This window comes from Ambystoma mexicanum, chromosome 6p, assembly GCF_040938575.1.
Source record: "Ambystoma mexicanum isolate Mex_15411 chromosome 6p, UKY_AmexF1_1, whole genome shotgun sequence".
NCBI classification, from domain to species: Eukaryota; Metazoa; Chordata; class Amphibia; order Caudata; family Ambystomatidae; genus Ambystoma; species Ambystoma mexicanum.
Window position 1 is genome coordinate 32,919,053 of NC_090935.1, and position 22,003 is coordinate 32,941,055.

Sequence of the window (22,003 nt, forward strand, 5' to 3'; positions counted from 1 at the left end):
GAGTCGCCTTTATTTCCAAAACTAAGCTAGGCCTAAGAGTCCTCCCTAATCAACCATTCCCTTCTGGAGTACTCCTGTCAGTCAAATTACCACTCACGGCATCACGGACAATAACTATCCAGCTCACGTATACACCCCCAGGCCCAATTACAACCTTCGAGGAAGATATCACACTACTCAATCTAGGCCTCCTCGATACGAATGATGACAATGCTCTAGCCCTCGCCAACGCAATCACATAATTAGGTTTCTCTATATGCATCAACATGCATATGCATAGCAAAGGGAGAACCCTAGACTGGATTGCAGACCTCAACTGCAACACCAATATATTATCTAATGTACCTTACGCCTGGTCTGACCACCATATCATATTCTTCACCTTACAGGACAGTTCCCGACCTAATCCCGGCAACTCATCGACACTGTCAGCACTCACCAGAAACAACTGCAATATTAGGGTAGAGAAATGACTACTCCTACTACAATCTATTATCAATCACTCTAACATCAACACAGACCCTTCGGCATTAGTTGGCCCTAACAACCAAACTTTACGATAAAATAGCGCCTCTAAAAATACGCAAACCAAAGTCAAGCGCTCACCTAAACTCCTGGTTTACCCCAAACCTTAAAGCCCCATGTAATGAAACAAGACGTACTGAAACTATAAGGAAAAAACAGCCCACAGTACCAAACAAATAAAAATTCTTAAACACTTCCAACAGTTACAAAACTGCTATTCTACAGACACAAAGTGACACCTACAATGACAGAATTAATAAAGAAAATTCACGTATGAAAGAGTTATTCATCATCCTCAGAGACTTAGAATCCCCTATACCACCTTTAGAAACCTGCACTAAAGACATGACCTGGTGCACGGACATACAAAAAGCACAGCTTGACAAAATAGCGCATCCACAAGCGAAAAGTGAAACAAAAAAAGTCTAACACCTGACCTACCTCCACAGGAGTGCCAGGCTCCCACCTCAAAACCATGTAACCTTTTTAAATGTGCCCCTGTCATCATCCATGAAGTAGAGGGCATAATAACTAGCCTCAAACCGTCAAGATGCAAAGGGGACATCTGCCCTGCAACTATCATCAAAGAGGCGGCTAGGGATCTCACGCCTTTCATCAGCACTTTAAGAAACACATCCTTCGAAACTAGCACTGTCCCTACCAACCTGAAAGATGCTTGGGTCCTTCCTCTATTAAAAAAACCGAGCCTTGATCCCAACACTCCTACCATTTACAGACCAATTACCACAGTACCCTTCCTACTGAACATTTTAGCTAGGGCAGCATACCTACAAATACAGGCTCATATTGAATCTAATAATCTCCTGGGCCTGGGACAATCAGGCTTCAGACCTAAACATGCCACTGAATAAGCCTTGATAGATTTAAAAACTCAGATGGACGACCTAAAAGATTAAGGCAACTTAGCCCTTCTTCTTCTACTAGACCTATCCGCCGCCTTTGATTTAGTCAATCATAAAGTCCTCTGCAATGACCTCACGACAGCAGCCCATTTCTCTTCTAAAGCCACCTCATGGATGCAATCCTTCCTGGACAACAGAACTATGTGGGTATCCGCAACGACCGCATCAAAGCAGCCTGCACCGGTCACCTGCAGAGTACCCCAGCGCTCCTGCGTCTCCCTAATGCTTTAAAATATCTTTACTAATCTCCTTTTTGACAATCTCGATAATTTGGGTGTCACCAACACTAACTATGCAGATGACGCCCAAATCCTCATCCCGATCACTGGAGACTATGACACTGACTCGATACTGCTCAACAAAATCTATCTAATTATCGGTCTTTGTCTTAATGATGACAAGACAGAGCTACTCCTCGCCGGTTCCCAGGAAAGACTGAATAAATTAGGCAGCCGGTTGAAATCTTTTAATATTTCCTTATCTGCCCATTCCTGTCCATTTCATCTGTACAATATTCAAAAAAGCTTGTCCTTTCAAGACTTTTAAAGCCACTCAACTATTGGCGTCTGCCCCAATCTTCTCGCAGCTTTTCTACTGTTCTTCTGCACTCTTTGGACTTCCTCTATCCCGTTTAGCTTCATTGAAATGTGTATTTCATGCTTATATTTGTGTTCTATGTTTGCTTGCTCCTCGTGATTCTATTTCATCTTCTTTCACTGATCTAGGATGGCTCTCTTTCCATCACTGTTTAAAATGTAATATTCTATGTCTAGTTTTTAAGTCTTTCCATGGTCTCGGCTCCTCCCGCTCTTTCTTCGCTTATTGCATTCTATTCTCCCTCTCATCCACTTCGTTCTGCTTTTCATCCTCTTCTCATAGTTCCTCACCCCCCTCTGTGCTCAATCTCGATTTTGCTCTTTCTCTCTCCTAGTACCCTTGCACTGGAATGCTCTCCCACTCTCTCTTCATTCCTTCACTGTCTACCTATCTTTTCGGGTCTCTCTGCGATCCTACCTCCTCTCGACTGGTTTATGAAGGTTACTACAATCACAGATACATGCTGTGTTTTAAATGTCAATTTCATCTTTATTGTACCATGCTTGTTCTTATGTTCAGCGCTTTGGTTTAAGGTGCTATTTAAAACCAAATAAAATACAAATACAAAATGTAACCTGCATCTCCTATGCTTGAAACATGGCTTCTCACAACTACACCCCACATGCACCCATATTACCACAAATGTCATCTCTCTCCATTTAACCTGCACCTCCTCTGCTTGAATCCTGACTCCACACTATTGCCCCCCACATGCACCCATATTACCACACACATCATCTCTCTCCATTTAACCTGCACCTCCTCTGCTTGAATCCTGACTCCACACTAATGCCCCCACATGCACCCATATTACCACACACATCATCTCTCTCCATTTAACCTGCACCTCCTCTGCTTGAATCCTGACTCCACACTGTTGCCCCCCCACATGCACCGATATTACACAAACATCATCTCTTTCCATTTAACCTGCACCTCCTCTGCTTGAATCCTGACTCCACACTGTTGCCCCCCACGTGCACCCATATTACCACACACATCATCTCTCTCCATTTAACCTGCACCTCCTCTGCTTGAATCCTGACTCCACACTATTGCACCCCACATGCACCCATATTACCACACAAATCTTCTCTCTCCATGTAACCTGCACATGCTCTGTTTGAATCCTGTCTCCACACTATTGCCCCCACATGCACCCATATTACCACACACATCACCTCTCTCCATTTTACCTGCTTCTCCTCTGCTTGAATCCTGTCTCCACACTATTACCCCCCCACATGCACCCATATTAACACAAACACCACCCCTCTCCCTATAACCTGCATCGATTACACCACAAACTGAAGTCTGGTTATCTCTGGTGGGTCAACAATATGCCAACTGCTGCTGAGACTACTACAGTGGCGCCTTGGTGCAGTATAAATGCTTTGTATCACCATAAAATCACATTGTTCCACTACATATCACAGCAGCATATCAATGACCCCCCGCTACTGTCTACTGTGGGCCGCTCCCTGCACACACTGTCCTGGTTTTGATTAATGCTCAATGGTTTACGTACTGGCTTCTCTCTAATAAGAGACTGTCTCCTCCTGGCTCTATGGGACCCCTCTGTCCAGGAACACGTTATATTTTCCAGCATGCTGCAGTTTCCTTTATGCTCATGCATAGACCCATGCAACGGTTCCTGTGGTAGTCTTTATGTGTTGTGTAGAATGATGGTGGAGTCGCCATTGGGCACGGTTCTAGGTGGGAGGTGGGTGGACCAATGCGTAGACCTATACAAAGGTTCCTGTGGTAGTCTTTATGTGTTGTGTAGAATGATGGTGGAGTCGCTATTGGACACGGTTCTAGGTGGGAGGTGGGTGGGCCCATGCGTAGACCTATACAAAGGTTCCTGTGGTAGTCTTTATGTGTTGTGTAGAATGATGGTGGAGTCGCCATTGGGCACGGTTCTAGGTGGGAGGTGGGAGGACCAATGCGTAGACCTATACAAAGGTTCCTGTGGTAGTCTTTATGTGTTGTGTAGAATGATGGTGGAGTCGCCATTGGGCACGGTTCTAGGTGGGAGGTGGGTGGGCCCATGCGTAGACCTATACAAAGGTTCCTGTGGTAGTCTTTATGTGTTGTGTAGAATGATGGTGGAGTCACCATTGGGCACGGTTCTAGGTGGGAGGTGGGTGGGCCCATGCGTAGACCTATACAAAGGTTCCTGTGGTAGTCTTTATGTGTTGTGTAGAATGATGGTGGAGTCGCCATTGGGCACGGTTCTAGGTGGGAGGGCCCATCCGTAGACCTATACAAAGGTTCCTGTGGTAGTCTTTATGTGTTGTGTAGGATGATGGTGGAGTCGCCATTGGGCACGGTTCTAGGTGGGAGGTGGGTGGGCCCATGCGTAGACCTATACAAAGGTTCCTGAGTAAGTCTTTATGTGTTGTGTAGAATGATGGTGGAGTCGCCATTGGGCACGGTTGTAGGTGGGAGGTGGGTGGGCCCATGCGTAGACCTATACAAAGGTTCCTGTGGTAGTCTTTATGTGTTGTGTAGAATGATGGTGGAGTCGCCATTGGGCACGGTTCTAGGTGGGAGGTGGGTGGGCCCATGCGTAGACCTATACAAAGGTTCCTGTGGTAGTCTTTATGTGTTGTGCAGAATGATGGTGGAGTCGCCATTGGGCACGGTTCTAGGTGGGAGGTGGGTGGCCCAATGTATAGATCTATGCACAGGTTCCTGTGGTAGTCTATAAATGCTGAGTAGATTGATAACAGAGTTGCCCGTTGGGCACGGTTGGAGATGAACGGGTCCATGTGTAGACCTATGCAAAGGTTCCTGTGGTAGTCTTTATGTGTTGTGTAGAATGATGGTGGGGTCACCCATTGGGCATGGTTCTAGGTGGGAGGTGGGTGGGCCAATGTGTAGAGCTATGCACAGGTTCCTGTGGTAGTCTATAAATGCTGAGAAGAATGATAACAGAGTTTCCCATTGGGTACGGTTGGAGATGAACTGGTCCATGTGCAGACCAATGCAAAGGTTCCTGTGGTAGTCTATACATGCTGAGTGGTTTGATAAAAGAGTTGCCCATCGGAGATGAAAAGCTACGTTCTAGTACGTACTGCAGGGCAGCTCCACCCCTGACCAATCCCAATCTGCAGAGGAAAGTAAGTCATTCTCCCTTGATCCATTAGAGCAACGCAATGCTGAAGGGCACTGAAAGCCAAAAGAGGCAACCACGCCTCTGAAATACACATCCACATCGACAGCTAGATGCCCTGTCCTGTCCTGCCCCACCCTGCCTTGCTTCGCCCCGCCCGCCTTGATCAGCCAGATACCTCTCTGTGAATGCTGAGGGTAGGATTTGTCAGGACCTCAGCAACTGAGGGAGACATTTCCAGAAAGCGCACCAGGGAACGGCTCAGCCTCTGCTTTCTGGCCTAACCCAGCCTGGTCCTTCTCCAACCATCTGGGAGCTGTCCAAAAGCCGGTGGGCCTGGCGGAATGGGCTCCCAGCAGGCCCTAGCTGACTGATGATTTGCATACACACAGACACACGCACACACACGCACACTCTCTCTCTCGTGCTATCTGCTGCCTTTCAAACCCTGCCACTCGCTTGCTTTAAAAGAGCAGTTGGTGAATGACACTGAGCAAAGAATGCACAAGTCGGTAAAGAGATCACACACCTAGAGGCAGCCAGCTCTAATGAAGAGTAGGGCCTAGAAGCAGTGAAGCTTGACGGGGTGTGCGCTCTTTGCCATTAGCCCCTAGAGGTGGGTCAGAAGGCAGCGCTATATAGAAATGAGCAGCCAGCAGAGGATAAGGCAGCCGCTCTTGGTGCAGCACAGAGAGATAAAGAGAAACGGGAAGGGCTTCGCGGCAGCAAGCAAGCACAAGACGAGCACGGGAGCGGGGCCCCTTTTATTCTGTCAATAAAAGGTATTTCTGTCCTGGCACGCACGTGTCTAAAAATATGGAACGCTTCACGAATTTGCGTGTCATCCTTGCGCAGGGGCCATGCTAATCTTCTCTGTATCGTTCCAATTTTAGTATATGTGCTGCCGAAGCGAGCACACACTTGGGGCTGAACTGGCCAGTGTATAAAAGCCACCGCATCGGCTGCCTTTTGACCTAGGTTGACTTGTTATGCTCTAACTTTGGCAAGAAACTGTTTGGTTCTGGGGCCGGGATGAAACCAAGAGCCAAAGACCAATGACCCAAGCTTGTTCGCTGCTGGTTTGGCCCAAAAGGAAAGGTTCCGTGTGCTTGGCTATTGCAATGCAGGAAGAAAGGATCATGGTCCAGGCTGCATGCAAAATGGCACCTCCCGTCATAATGCCTGGGTGCTGGGTGCCGGGTGCCTGGACGCATCACAATAGTCCCACAAGCCAGAGAAAAGCCAGAGGGCCTGTGAGGGTTTGCTTGGGGGGGCCCTGTTGAGTTCCAGGATAAGGCAAGGTGAGGCAGCGGCCTAGTGCGCGGACCCCCGAGAGCTCCGGATGGCTGCCGCCTTCAAGCAAGAGATGCATTTTCAAGCTGATTTAAGATTCCTTTCGGCCTATAAATTTACAAGAGATAATACCAACTGCCTGATTCATGGATTTATTTGCGCCGTAAAACGGGGATTTGTGCGCCATTCTGCCCGCAAATCCCTGTTTGACAAATGGGGATTTGCGGGCAGAATGGCGCACAAATCCCTGTTTTCGGCACAAATAATTCCATGAATCAGGCAGCAGGTATGATTGTTACTATCATTTTAGAGGTAGTGATTATCAAAAAGACAGGGTCGTTTTCTCAGGCCAACGGGATTGTGCAAAGTTAAATGGTTTATCTAAGATGAAGATTTGTAAATTATGCAGTGAATTGGAGAACAATTGGCTGTATTGCCTACAAGTGGCATTGTTCCGTCTGAGGAACCAGCCAGGAAAGGATAATTGCCTTTTCCTACATGAGAAAGTCACAGGGAGTATTATGAGTACACCACTAACCCTTGTACGTACTGCAGGAGATGCCAAGAAATCTGCAGAGAGTTCCTTGGGCCTTAACCAAAACTGTCAGAATGATATCTTCATTCAGACATACATTTGTGCGGTGGTGGAGCCCCTACAAGGTGGTTTTCACCCTCCGACTGCAGTTATAGTGGACAGGCTTTGGGGTTGGCTCCACCTAAGCAGCGTGAGATGAGCAACCATAATCCTTCCACCGACACAGGAGAAAGATAAAAATGTAGGTTAAGTATGGTTTAAGAAATATCCTTTCACTCTAGTCGACCAGTACAAGACAGATGGAAATCCTGAATATATTCAAGAAATGTCATGTGTAAAATGAATGCTAGAATGTTTTGTTCTGTATGTTTCCTTTTTTCTTTAGTTTTCTGTTCTAATAGATCAGGAAGAACAATTGTAAACAGTTGAGTTTAATGAAGTATTGTTACGGTCGCCAAGAGACCTGGAAACAGAATCTGTGAAATTAATTAAATGTTGATAAGACTGTAATCTCACATGATTTCACAGCAGAGAACGTTTGGCACAGGCATATGAAGGGGGTGGGGAGAGAACAATATCCAGGCTCTCGTGATACCTGCTTACTCATTCCCCATGCTTCTAGCACCTAGGTTATTCATTCCAGATGAGAGAGACATCTCCAGGCTCTTGTGATACCTGCTCACTCATTCCCTATGATTCTGGCCACCTAGGTTATTCATTCCAGATGAGAGAGCAATCTCCAGGCTCATGTGATACCTGCTCACTCATTCTCCATGCTTCTGGACACCTAGGCTATTCATTCCCTGTGAGCGAGCAATCTCATGTGATACCTGCTCACTCATTCCCCACGCTTAATGCGTGCTTTGAGGCTAATGGCATTATAGAATCACTACATCCTCAACCTCCTCACTGCTATGGAGGGCAGGGTTTGTAGCACAATTGGTAGTTTGTGTTGCACCTTTCCACCTGGAAGGAACCCAGGAAGAGGGTTAGGCTTGTATTTGCAATGTCATGAAATTGTATGTCTAAGGGGGTGGTGCCACAGTGAAGGCAGCCAATGCGATTGGGGGACTAGAATTCCTTGTATAGGACTAAACCATTTTTATTTTGGGTAATTACCTTTTAAGGGAGCATGTGGGAAATGTGAGAGTGTGTTAAATGTTGTGAAATGTGTATATACAGTATCTGTTCTGTGGTTCAGGGAGACCCAGGTTAGCTCAATCTCCAATGAGTTGTCTAGCCTCTCTCCCAACACGCATTGTGAAATAAACTTGGTTCACTTTTTGAGAGGTGCGATATTTTAGAGTGCAGGGATCCAAGGTCAGCTGTTACAAAAAGAAGAACCAGAGACTGTGCTTCCTCCGTCCTTGTGGCTAGACTGTTGTATGGGCTTCTAACATCATTACCATGGACACCAGACCTAACATGTAGCATGACCGCTGTCAATGATGGCTCGTATGCAAAGGGAAAGGGGACGCCGGTCTGTCAGTACTCTCACCTATTATGGAGGAGCCGTACCAGGCCAGAGTAAACACTGAACACTCCCTCAGCTGCAGCACCCATAGGCTGGCTTAAACTATCAAAGTGAAACATGGTGTCTTTTGACAATTTCTTTTCCCCAGCATGCATGTCCAATCGACCATGCAAGATCAGTGGCGTTTTGCTTCCCCAGCCCTACATGGCCCATTGGGGATGCAGGCTGGGAAACTAAAAGTTTCCTTGAGCACATTTGCAGAAACAAGGAAGTACTCTTTGCTTCCTGGTTCCAGTTCATGTGCTAAAAAAGCTGAAGATATAAATAATGTATTTAATATGAATGCATGTACGTGTGAATGAACGAGTGAGTGCATGATAGGTGGGTGATGCGTATGGATGAGCGAGTGTGTGGGTGCGCTAGTACATTTTTCATGAAAGAGCGAGTGAATGTTGTGTGAATGTGTTATGTGTGTTTGTGCTGGGCCAGGGCACTGATTTTGGGGTGGGCTGAGGTGGGAGTGGAGATATGATTGTATAATGCGATTTAAAATGCGATTTAAAATGGGCACCTGACAAAGCACGCATGATAAGGGTTATTACACATTTTTTTTGCTTAATGTGTGATGTAAAATGCTCTATTATTCAAATAATTTTCTCATGGAATGATTCCCTGACCTCCCTCCCTCTCCCTCCCCAAACACCTCTTGTTTGGTTCGGGCTCCCTTGCTAAGCTCGGTCGCACTGCCATGCTTGTTGAAATAATTACAACCCTTCAATAAAATAATTCGCCAGATGCCACTGATTGCCATGCTGTATTATCTTCAGCACTTTAGTTCTTCAGTGCCAGGACACTAATTTGGTGGTGACAGATGCACTCTACAAAAATCGTGTAGCGTAAAGGAATATGCCGTCCCATTCTAATGGGCATGCTGGGCCTGTTTTACATTTATTTTTACATGATTAAAATCAGCCCTTTATAGCTAAAGACATTCTGGTGTTTATGTCAGGCCTGAGCAGGATTATGTAACATTTGGGAAGGAATATACAGCCCAGCAAACCAGAGCTTGAAGCCAAGATGGCAAAGATCTCCACGGCCACCATGTAACGTCCCTTCGTGCTGAGGTAGGCTGGGATGAAGGAGACCCAGACGCTGCAGAACACCAGCATGCTGAATGTGATGAGCTTGGCCTCGTTGAATCGATCAGGGAGGTTCCTGGCTAGGAACGCCACCATGAAGCTGGCAAATGCCAGTAGACCCATGTAGCCAATCACAGTGTAGAAGGCAGTAATAGATCCTGGGTCACACTGCAGGATCATCTTCCCAGTCTCAGACTGCATGTCATTGTGAGGGAGAGGTGGAGAGGTGAGCAGCCAAGAGAGACAGATCACTATTTCTCCCAGAGTGCACAAGAGGACCATGAAACTAGACGCCCGGGATCCAAGCCATCTGTTGTATCTACTCCCAGGCCGCATGGCATTAAAGGCAATGACTACAGTCATAGTTTTTGCTAACACGCAAGACACTGCAATAGTAAAAATAATCCCAAATGCAGCCTGTTGGATCAGGCAGGTCAATGGTGCTGGAGGCCCAATGAATAAGAGGGAGCAGAGAAAGGCCAACATTAGGGAGATGAGGAGTGTGTAGCTGAGGTCCCGGTTATTGGCCTTCACAATCGGTGTGTCCCGGTGTCTGAGAAAGATTCCCAGCACTGCTGCTGTAGCTATAGATGAGACGGCAGATATGCAGGTCAAACTCAGACCCAGAGAATCTCCATATGAAAGATAAATGATGGTTTTATGAATGCAGCCATCCTTGCTGTCATTGGGCCACTGATCCCCATGGCAGTATAAACAGTTTTCCATATCTAGAAGAACAGTAACAGTAACAAATGGTTAAAACAATGCTATCAGTTTCCAAATATGAACTAAAATGTGAAATAAAAAAAGATGTTTTAGAACATTTAGATATCATTTAAAAACAATCAGCATCTGTTGAATAATAATGTATGTATTTATTTATTTATCATGTGCTTTGGTTATACATCACAAACCTTTCACACAACCAAATTAAACATACTATACAAGACACAAACTACATAGTAAACAATCTTTTGATAATACATTTGAAAAAAACATTCAAATACATTTAAAATACATAATTTCAATTCAGCCAGAGTTACATTTTAGAATTATTCGAATTCCTCCACTTCAAAACCAAGTAGAATTCCTTTAATATACTTTGTAAAAAATCAAAAACTGCAATTGTCAGCGATATTTCATTGAGATTTCAAATTCTAGTCCATAGCTGATCTGACCAATTGGTGCAGTAGCCGGTGGATGTCCGCAGACATCGGATGCGCCCGCTCATTGGATGGTGAAAAGCGTGAGTAGCGTCATATTTTGGGAAACCCGGCCATGTTGGATTCGCAGCCAGCCGCCGGTGTCCGCGAACATGGCAATAAACACATATTAAAAAACACAACATTGCACGTGCCAAACTAATGAACCAATATTTTGGGAGATGAGGGGTGATGAGGGTTGGATGGTATATGGCCATAAAAACCCCAAAAACTGGTCGTTTTCATCTCCGATGTCTGCAAACAGTTCAGGGACAACCATGTGATATTCACGAACATCTCAGATGTTCGGGGGCATCCATACATATTTTTGCATTACGGGGTTGGTGAAAAGCAGTTTTTGGATGGCTTATAACTTTGGCGCCACTTAATAAAACTGCATGAAATTCTGTGATATCTTTCTTCACTTGACCTTGAAGGTGTTTACAAAGGTTGGTGCTGTTTTGCAAAGAGGGATCAAAATTAGATGGGGGGGGTGTCCGACAATATTTGAAAGGCTTATAGATTTGGTGCCATTTCACGAATCTGTACAAATGTTTGCTAATCAATTTAAGATTTCAATGTTTCTGCAAAGTCTGGTGGGATTCTGTGAAGAGGGGGCAAAATTAGAGGGGTGGGTTCAACATTTTTAGATGCCTATAACTTTGTTGCTGTTTGACGAATTTGCACAAAACATTTTGGAATGATTACAGACCCAACCTTGAATGTTGTGCAAAGTCTGAATGAACGTTCTCAAGTGGGAGCCAAGATATATGACTATTTTAGATACGTACATTTTGAAACTTTTCTAAAAATAAAACATGAATGGATGGATTTGGAGCAAAGTTGTGCAAGGAGCATTGGCAAGGACCTGAAAGCATGGTTTTGCAACTGTGTCCGTGTTTTATTTTTGAAGTGTCATAATGTAGGTACAAAAAATAGTGACTGGCCTACAATCCACATGCTTTGAGAAGAACCTAGAGATCATATCACGTCTGCTTACTTATAAATATAGCATCAAAAATGGTTTTGAAGACTGCTTCATCACGACAACAGTTACTTATTGAATAACCCAGAGCTGAGGTGAACAGGGCAACCAGTCCTATTCGAAACCTAACACTTGAAGAAGGAAGGGCACCTTCACAAAAGAACCCCATTACCAGCAGCAGGGTAATCTGTTTAAAGTACTTGATGAAGCGCAGTGATCTACCCATTGTTCCGCCCTGCAATTACTTGATAATCATGCCCTCTGATTTTATTATTGGGGCATGCAGCATGGCCGAACCCTAGGTTTGAATGGGAAGAAAGATTCTGCTTGCGGCTAGAGCCTGAAGTGCTGTAATGAATTACAACAAACCTGCGTGAGGGGCATCAGCAAGGACCTGAAAGCATGGTTTTGGAAATCTATTTTGTGTTTTATTTTTCCAAAGTGGTAAGATGTAAGCACAAAATATAGTGATATGGGTATGGCACAAGGACAAGGGGCCTGGCGCTCGGCAAGGACGAATGCCTACTCTGTGTTACTTATTGGGGCACGCGGCATGACCAAAGCTCTAGGTTGAAATGGGAAAAATAATCCTGCTCATGGCTGCAGCCCGGAGTGCTGGACGAAATTGCAGAAAACTTGCATGAGGAGCATCAGCAAGGACCCGAAACAATGCTTTTGCAAATCTGTCCTGTGTTTTATTTTTTTGAAAGTTTTGAAACGTAATTACAAAAAATAGTGATATAACTCATTCAATACTGTGCTGTTGTGCTCCTCACAATAATCTGCATTAGGTTGGTATTTGCTACTGTGTCTTTAAGACCAAGGACTATTTAATCTAAAACAAGAGCCAAGTGTGATGCAAGTGTTCTGGGTGTTCTGCGGTGGTCAAAGGTGAATGACGGGCAGCAGCTGGGTTGCGTGAAACAAGACACCTTCCACAACTGCTTCTCTTCAATCTTTTTTTCAAGCTTTGTGTGGTTGCCGGTAAACAGACATTGAATAATTCTGCTACGGTTTCTTTCAACTTCTTTTGGACTATTGGAAATTGCTTTGGGGCGACTATGGGTTTATCGCCTTTGAGCTCCAGCGTTTTCTCTTAAGTAAACATTCTCGGCATAGCATCTGGAGAAGTGTAACATTCTCATTTTTTTCCTGGGGCAGTGGAACATTTTAAACTGTTGGCATGACTGGGAACACCTGCTTGTATAATTGAGTGCTTAGACATTGAGCTTTTTTTTAGTAGTCAAACAAACCTTTACAAAATTGCTACAAGCTTTCATAGCTCATGTGGCTACCGCCACCCCTTCCTCTTGCGCCGATAGTTGCACCCTCATTGAATTTGCCCACACCTCCGCTCCCGAGTGGTTCCGTATTGACTGAAGTTGATCAGGGTGCGGGGTCAAAGATTGCCACTCATAATACTGTTTCTGCAGACAAGAAACGAGAATTATTTGCATGGGCTAAGCACTGTATGGAGAAAGGTGATCAAGTTAATGGAGGTCATTACAACCTTGGTGCAAAGTGCACCAACTTTACCACCATGGTGTAAACTACGTTTACACCATGGTGGATGGCGGATTTACCGCCCCATTCCAAGGTGAGTGGGGCGGTAAATCCCAATTTCCCATTTTCCCTTCCCTATTCCCATTTTTGCCCCATAGGGCATAATGGGAGTGGGGAAGGCGCTAATTACGCCGCCGTAAATTACGGCAGCGTAATTAGCACCATGGCGGGTTAGCGCCATGGATTTTAACGCCTGCTAAAAGCAGGCGTTAAAATCAGAATCAGGCGTTAAGGGTTAACAGTGGCGTTAACCCTTAACGCCTGAGTTGTAATGAGGGCCAATGTTTTTTCCACATTATCAAATTTGAACAATTTTCCCGAGAAAAATGTTTTTATCGAAGGTTTGGGGACTCATTTATGTGTGATGTGAGGTAGATTACAAAATTCGGACCTCCCACATGAGGTGAGGGATCTAAATGCTTTAGCGTTTTCGAGGGACACAGAGGAGAAAGTACATGGTCATGTTGAAAGATTGTTTGAGTATAGGAGGGACTTTGAGAAATCACGAGATGAGGATGATGAAGACGACAGTATGTATGTGCAGAAACGGTTCCTTCCGTGTCGTAGATCGGCACCTGAGGAAGTACGAATTTGTACCAAAGATGCGACTCGATGGATCTCGGATGCATCGTTACCGCCAGACGAAGTATATGACACGTATAGTCAGTATACAGTAGAAATGCAAAGGAAGGTGATTCAGGTAATGGTACAGTACCTGCAGGAAGAATGTGTAAGGAATAAGGTTAGTTGTCCTATAGAGTTATTGGGAATTTGTAAAAGGGCTTTTTCGCCCGACACTTCTTCGACTGCCTTAGCGCTCGACCTGGCTCTGTTGCTTAGTAAGCGGTCGGAGTTGCACCCGCTGTGGATATCCCTGCGCATTATGTATCGCAATTTGTTCACGTCCCGTTTTCACGACAGGAAGTGAACACTATTAGACAATCAATTCCCGATATCAGAAAAAACCTGACAGGGTTTTACAAAGAGATAGAGTCTGTTTTGCAGTCCTCTGTGTTCACCTTAAGTGATACTGACTTGCTATTCCCTGTACTCCTACCCGTAGATTTATGGAAGCAGGTTCGGACAATTGACGATGTGCCAGGGTTGGGAGATACGTGGGCTAACATGACTAGGTTTGATGGGGAAAGACCAGCTGGTGAGAAACCACCTCAGGTAATACTTACTTTGCCTGATAGAATTGTCGCAAAATTGAAAACTATAATTCCAGAGAAAAGAATTATTTGGGACAAGCTTACGACCTGTGTTCAAGGAAAAACTGAAGGTGCCACCGAATTCGTTAATAGATTCAAACAGTTATTCTCTGACTTCAGTGGACAGGACTTGGGCACAGAGTCTGGGAAAAGGTTGTTTGTGGACAAATTTGTACGTGGATTGTTGCCCGACATCCAGTCACAGATTATGTTCTCTGAGAGCGCTTGGCAGGCGAAAACTCAATCTGAAGTTTTGCACATGGCTCAGTATTATGAGAACCGTGTTAATAATGAAAAGGAGAAAATAGAGAAGAGGAAAGGAGATTTGAAGACTAAAGTATTGTTACAACACATTTTTAGAAATCCCAGAGGAGGTATGACACAGACCAGAGGTCAGGATGTCCCAAAAGGAAATGCTCCTTTGGGTTCTGTGAATATTAATCAATGTGCCTATTGCTGCCAGGAAGGTCATGGGCGAGCACAGTGCCCCGTCCTTCGACAAAGGTCAAACAATGCATTTGGGAGTATGGGTAGATGACCTAGAGGTCGCCCTGGAGCAGGGGGCCCTGATAGAGGTCAGTTTTCACAAGATCCTCAGCAACATTTTTCACGGGAAAATCAGACTTCGAGTGTGGACGTAAGAAACATATTTGATCACCCTTCTGCTGCCTACCTTTCTGAACAGCTTCCTTCCGACGACATTTTATTTCGTTAGGACTGCCCGAAGCAGGGTTTGGAACCTTCACCTATTCCCGTTAATCAGAAAGGTCCCTACGTTGAATTGTTAGTGGGGAATAGGAAACATCAGTTTTTGATAGACATTGGAGCACAGAAGTGCTCCATTGATCATTCCCGGGTTCCAAACATTCCACTGTCAGGGCAAACAAATGTTTCTGTAGGGTTTTCTGGTATACCAATTGCTTGCCCGGTTTCTTCGCCGGTGTCTGTTTCTTTGGGTCCCTTCACGGACCATTGTCCCTTCCTCCTGACTTCGAACTGTGGAGAGAATTTGCTGGGGTTAAATTTGTTGAAATAACTGAATGCAGTAATTCATTGTTCCTCTGATGGAGTACGATTGACGGTTTCACCACAGCAACCTCCCAATTCTCAGTTTCTGATTCGACCATTGCCTCCCGAGTTTAGCGTTGTTCCGGAATAAACTGCCCATAAACTGCCCCTGTTTATGGGCAGTTGACGACAATGATGTTGGGGTACTACAGATTGAGCTCGTTAAAATAGTTTTGAAACGTGGAGTTAAATTACCACGCATTCCGCAGTATAAAATATCAGTTGAGGGCGAGCGTGCTTTGAAGTACATTGTCTCCGATTTTGTGCATCGAGGGGTGATTGAAGAAATTGCAGGTAGTTTATGTAACAGCCCGATTTTGCCTGTATACAAGAAAGGTGACAATGCAATCCCATACAGGTTCATAATTGATCTTCGTGCTATTAACAAAGTTGTCACCCCACAATTTCCAATTGTGCCTGATGTAACAACGATACTAACAATGATCCCTGCTACGGTTACGCACTTTAGTGTTGTGGATTTAAAGAATGCTTTCTTTAGCATTCCTATACACAAGGAGAGTAGATATTTGTTCGCGTTCACCTTGGGAGGACGTTCATTTACATTTACTCGGGCACCTCAAGGGTATACTGAAAGTCCAAGCATTTATAGTAGAGCTTTGAAAGAGCAGCTCGACACCCTTGAATTGCCACCTACTTGTACACTATTTCAGTATGTCGATGATTTGCTTTGGCCGCAGATTCTGAAAGTGCTTGTAAGGAAGGCACTGTACTGTTGCTTGTTCATCTAGCTAAAAATGGTCATAAAGCTTCGCTCAAAAAATTTCAATATTGTTGTCAGGAGGTCGCCTATTTAGGCTACCTCCTGTCAAAGGAGGGGAGAAGATTGACACCTGAAAGAATAAAACACATTTCTGGAATGTCTGTTCCAAATACACAGAAGGAAGTCAGAGCCTTAATAGGTATGGCTTCTTACTGTAGGTTGTGGACCCCGAACTTTTCACTAGTGATAAAACCGATGTTGGCTTTGACGAAGAAGGGCATTTCTCTGCCACTGCCATGGAAATCGGAACATCAACGATCATTTGAGCTTCTCAAAACCGCGTTATGCTCTGCATCGGTTCCGGGTACTCCAAATTATGACAAGGCCTTTGTGTTGTTTGTGCATGAATGTGATGGATGTGCTTTGGCTGTGTTAACACAGGAACACGGAGGGAAGAATAGGCCATGCGGCTACTACTCCTCCGCCCTTGATCCTGTCGCATGCGCTTTGCCAAGATGTTTGCGAGCTGTCGCTGCTGCTGCCGCGTCTGTAAAACAGAGTGAGGTAATGGTCCTAGGCCATGATTTAATTTTGATGGTACCTCACTCTGTAGATGTTCTATTGAATAAAACCCAAACGCAACACCTCACCTCTGCACGGCTGACAAGGTATGAATTAATTCTGTTTGCCCCTCACATTCAAATTAAGAGACTGCCTGTATACCACTGAACAGGAAACAAAGGGCAGGATAGATCTTATAGATACTCCTTTGGACAATGCAGAAGGGGAGCTGTTTTGTGATGGCTCCTGCTTCCAACTTCCAGATGGTACATCTACAGCTGCTTACGCAGTTACTAAGTTGAGTACGGTTGTTGAAACTAAGATAATTCTGCATAACTCCGTGCAGGCCGCAGAGATTATAGCGTTGACCCGAGCTTGTGAACTCTCCGAAGGGCGTATAGTAAACATATATACTGATAGCCAGTACACCTTTGGGGTGGCTCACAACTTTGGGAGGCTCTGGTCGGAAAGAGGGTTCCTAACCTCACATGGGACCAAGATCCAGCATAGTCCCCTGATAGTGCAATTGCTCTCAGCACTCTCACTCCCTAGGCAGTTAGCGATCATGAAATGTGCAGCACATCGTAAGGTTATAGATGATGTGGGAAAAGGGAATGCTTTTGCTGACCAGAAAGCCAGGCAAACGGCTACAGACCTTAGCGCAGACATGTATGCTCTAAGGGAAATAAAAGATGCCTATGTAATGGATGAGGGTATTGGGTCTGTGCGAGATATTCAAACTGATGCCACAATAGAAGAGTCTAAAAGGTGGGCAGAAGGGATGGGGAAACTGGATGACGATGGGTGTTGGGTGGATACATCTGAAGGAAAATGGTTGCTCCCTGATTCATATGTGCTGGCAATGGTTACGATGGCACACGGTCCTACGCATGTGTGTGCTCAACAGATCACGAAAATGCTAGAACAAGTCTGGGTGAATGATAACATTTTGAAGACTGCACAGCGACATGCTCAGAATTGTATGATTTGTTTACAGCACAATGTGGGGAAGGGGACAGTAACTCCAAGGGGTAGCTTTGGGCCCCCTTCTGTTCCCTTCGAGGTCATCCACTTTGATTTTATTGAGATGGAACGGTGAAACAATCTAAAATATGTTCTTGTGATTATTTGTGCTTTTAGTAAATGGGTCGAAGCTTTCCCTGTTAAAGATGCTACTGCCATGACCACTGCAAAGACTATGGTAAAAGAATTCTTTCCACGATTTGGGCTTCCAAGGGTAATTTGGTCGGACAATGGTCCCCATTTTGTTGCAGCAGTAATTTTACAGATATGCACAGCGTTACACATTGAAAAGCGATTTCACTCGGCTAGACACCCTCAAAGTGCTGGGTTGGTAGAGAGACATAACGGTATCTTCAAGAATAAGCTTGCAAAAACATGTGCCGACACCAAATTGAAATGGCCAGATGCCTTACCTATTGTATTGTTAGCCATGCGTACCACACCTCAAACTAAGACTGGGCTTTCTCCATTTGAGGTAGTGATGGGAAGACCTGCTAACATTTGGGTTCTTCCAAAGCCTAAAGCATTGAGGGAGGTAGAAAATGTATTGCTTGTAGACTACTGCAACCAGTTGACTAAATACCTGTATTTTATTTATCATCAGGTCCAATCAGCTTTACCTGTACGGTTTACGGGCCCAGGACACGATATTCAGCCTGGAAGTTGGGTCCTAGTGAAGGCCTACGAAAGGTCTTCCTGTCTCGCTCCTCGCTGGAGGGGACCCTACCAGGTGCTGTTGGTCACTCAGACAGCAGTGCGGGTGGCTGGAAAAAAACATTGGATCCACGCGAGGCATGTCAAGAAACTTCCTCACCCGATGCCACACGTTACAGAAGAAGCAGAACCCCTCGCTGATGCTACAATCTCTGATCCTGGAGTAGCAAACAGCGCTGTGAGTGCGTCGAAGAATTTCTCTGAGCCCGTGGAGCTTGGGGAACAGTCCATTCCGTCTCCGCACTCTTTGGAAAAATCACTTCCGGAAAATATTGTTTCAAGTTCTGCGACTTCCTCCGCCTCCGATACATCGCCTCCTTCAGGAAGTGACGTTACCTTGTTTCCGGATCAAACAGTTTTGGGTACCACCAGGTACGGCCTTCGATGAAGAAAATAGAACTACGGCACGGGTCTTTCCGTGCATTTGGAAAGAAGAAGTGATTGAAAGTTTTCTCTTGTAAAAGAAAGATTCCTTCGAACAAAAGGAAAAAAAAAGGGGATTCTGCTGGCTATGGTTGGGAAGGACTAAGAAGTCACGCGACCGTAGTGTCGCCAGCAATGAACATTGGGGTCGTCGATTGAGAAACTACGATGCCTGCCACCTCCACCGCTGCTCTCCGCACTGGACTTGTAAATAAGGGGGTGACCAACTCGGACAACGAACAATGTGCCTGGGCCCCGAAAATGTATTGCTGTGTTGTGTTAATAATAATTGGAATTTGTGTAATTACTGCTGTGGGACTTTGGTACTTCGAAGAAATTTACCTTTTAAAACCTCTACTGCCAATTGAGATTGTACCGACTGCTTTGACTCCCTCTGTAAACCTGCACACCTTGTCACCTAGAGACTCCCAGCATAGACGAAAGTATCATAATAACACTTTAATGATAGTAATGAATGCAACGCATGCCATTTTTAATAAGAGTAATTGCTGGATTTGTACCCATTTACCGCAACATGGGAACAAGGGGCTAGGATGGTAGATTCACCCTTTACCTTTAACGACTGCTTGCTATGCTTCTCTTAGAGCACTATTCTTTGGCCGCTGGAATGATAGCGTCTCAGGGAACTTTGATGGAACTAATTTAAATGATTTTGAGAAACGTGAATTGACTCCCTTGGGATGCTCGCTTTTTGCAAATAGAAGTAGACCTAATGTTGCTTCCATTAAGCCATCTGATAAACTATCTCTTCCTTTTCAAAACTCTAATTTCCTTTAAAATGGCTCCGATAGGCAATAAGGATGCCCTGCCTCCTTCCTACTCTATTAATCATAGCCCTGATTTTGTGTACAAAGAAATGGAACTCGGCCAATGGGAGATTTTGAAGGTTGTGTAAACATTGTAAATTTGACAGGGGAGAACTGGCCTCTGTATGTAGGGGGGCCTGTTTATTTCGTTTGTGGTAGTTCAGCATTTCCCTGGTTGCCCAAGGATTGGCAGGGAACCTGTTATTTAGGATTCCTGTTACCTGGGGTATTTGTAGCTAGTACATTGGAAGTTTCTAAGGCTCGCCCACGGTGGGACGAGGATGGAGATACCCCTGGGCAAGTATTGGGAGATATAGCGAAATCAGTTGTGCCATTTTGGGGACAGATAGCAAACTCTGAAAATATTAGGGGACTAGCAAAAGTACTTGAGAGAACCATCAACCGGACCACGGATATACTCTACAATATGACACTAGAACAAAAGGCAATAAGATTGGTAGCACTCCAAAATCGGATGGCATTAGATGTCATTCTGGCAGAACGTGGTGGAGTATGCAAATTAGTGGGGTCCGCTTGCTGTGTTTTAGTACCACATTCCTCTCCGACAATTTTTAAAGCAATACAGAACCTGCACATCCTTAATTCTGAGGTGCATGTTCCTGTGGGAGATTGGAATATTAGCGCCTTGTTCTGGGATTCTCTACGATCCTGGGGTTGGAAGGTGCTTTCGGTTATCTTGGTTATTTTGGGAATCCTGCTATTCCTTTGTTGCTGTTTTCAATGTCTACCTAGTATATGTGTAATGCTAGGGGGATGTTGTGCTCAAGCAGTGAGCACAGTGGGGCACAAAATGTACGCCCCAGATACAGCATCTAAAGAGTTTGTGTTACAAGAGGTTCTGATGAACGACCTAATGGCTATAGACATTACAGATAATGATTCAGGATGTATGGACGACAATGCATGGAGTTATTTGCAAAAGTATTAGAAGTGATATTAGCACTTGGCATAGGCCAAAAGGAGGGTTTGTCGGAATTGAAACAATATTATGCCTCCTATCGCAGCAATTGTATGTGTATTGGCCTACGCCAAGTTGTCTAAAACATCATATGCGAACAAACTCTGCGGCAAGGTCTTGACCTTAGAGAAAGTAATGTAAGTCGCCATCTTGGATTAAGCCGCCATTTTAGGTTCTCTTGTAATGTGGAAGTCACCCTGAACATCAAAATGGAGGCCGAATGACATTCTGAGTAAGATTCTGGCTGTTGTGACCTCCGTACACACGAATAATTAATATGCCTGCAGGCCACTTGTCGGGGTCGCGAACTGAGACCTTGTCCTATTGCTGACCTATGTGTAAATGTACAACTATATCAGCGAAACTAATCAAAATGCATATATTATAGGATTGACCTGGCTAGGAACCCATAGGCCCGATCCCTAGAATGGTTAACCCGCGAGAGGGTTGGCCAAGGGCTGGACAAATCATATAAAAGACCCAAGTATTCCAATGTACGGTCTCTCTTACTAATGCATCAAACCTTCGTTGAAGTTTGTTACGTTACTGTGAGAGCCGAATAGCTATCCGTTTGTCAATTGACTTTGGTAACTGTTTTAGCTTTTAAATAAAGCACTTGTATGTTCTTTGTAACCTGTGTTGGTGTGTTTCTTTTTGGGCTTCCCGGCCTCATATTATTTTTCTGTTTCCACACCGGAACCTGTGTTGCAGCGACTGCGGGCTCATTTCCTTTGAGCTCCAACACTTTCATGCAGCATACATTTGTGGCTCGTCCATTTCTGAAGTGTAATTTACTTAACAGCATCTATTTTGTTAGGCAAGCTGTGTAAATCAATTGTTGGAGCATCTGTGAATGCTACCTCATTGGGCCTTTTCACTTAGCTGATGTTATTGTTACGGTGGTATTCCAGCATCAGTGGCAAGTGTGTACCGACTATTTTATGGTAGTTGCTATGAGAAGTGGTAAGCAGCTTATTGAGCTGGCACACCATTCATCTAAAATGGGTGAAGGTTCAAAGGATCAATCCGTTCCTATGCCGAAACCAATGACTACTTTCTCATGTGCTGAATTGAACTTTAATGGCCCCGGTTGTTCAAGGAGGGCCGGGGTCGCTCTCCTTG

The 22,003-nt window shown here is 44.8% G+C and overlaps 1 non-coding gene across 1 annotated transcript; it reads right to left on the reverse strand.

Moving 5' to 3' along the window:
• Positions 1 to 5,973: 5,973 nt before the first annotated feature.
• On the reverse strand, positions 5,974 to 6,080 carry LOC138512322 (U6 spliceosomal RNA). Its single transcript, XR_011281169.1, has one exon. It is a non-coding gene; the product is annotated as a U6 spliceosomal RNA (small nuclear RNA).
• Positions 6,081 to 22,003: the final 15,923 nt, after the last annotated feature.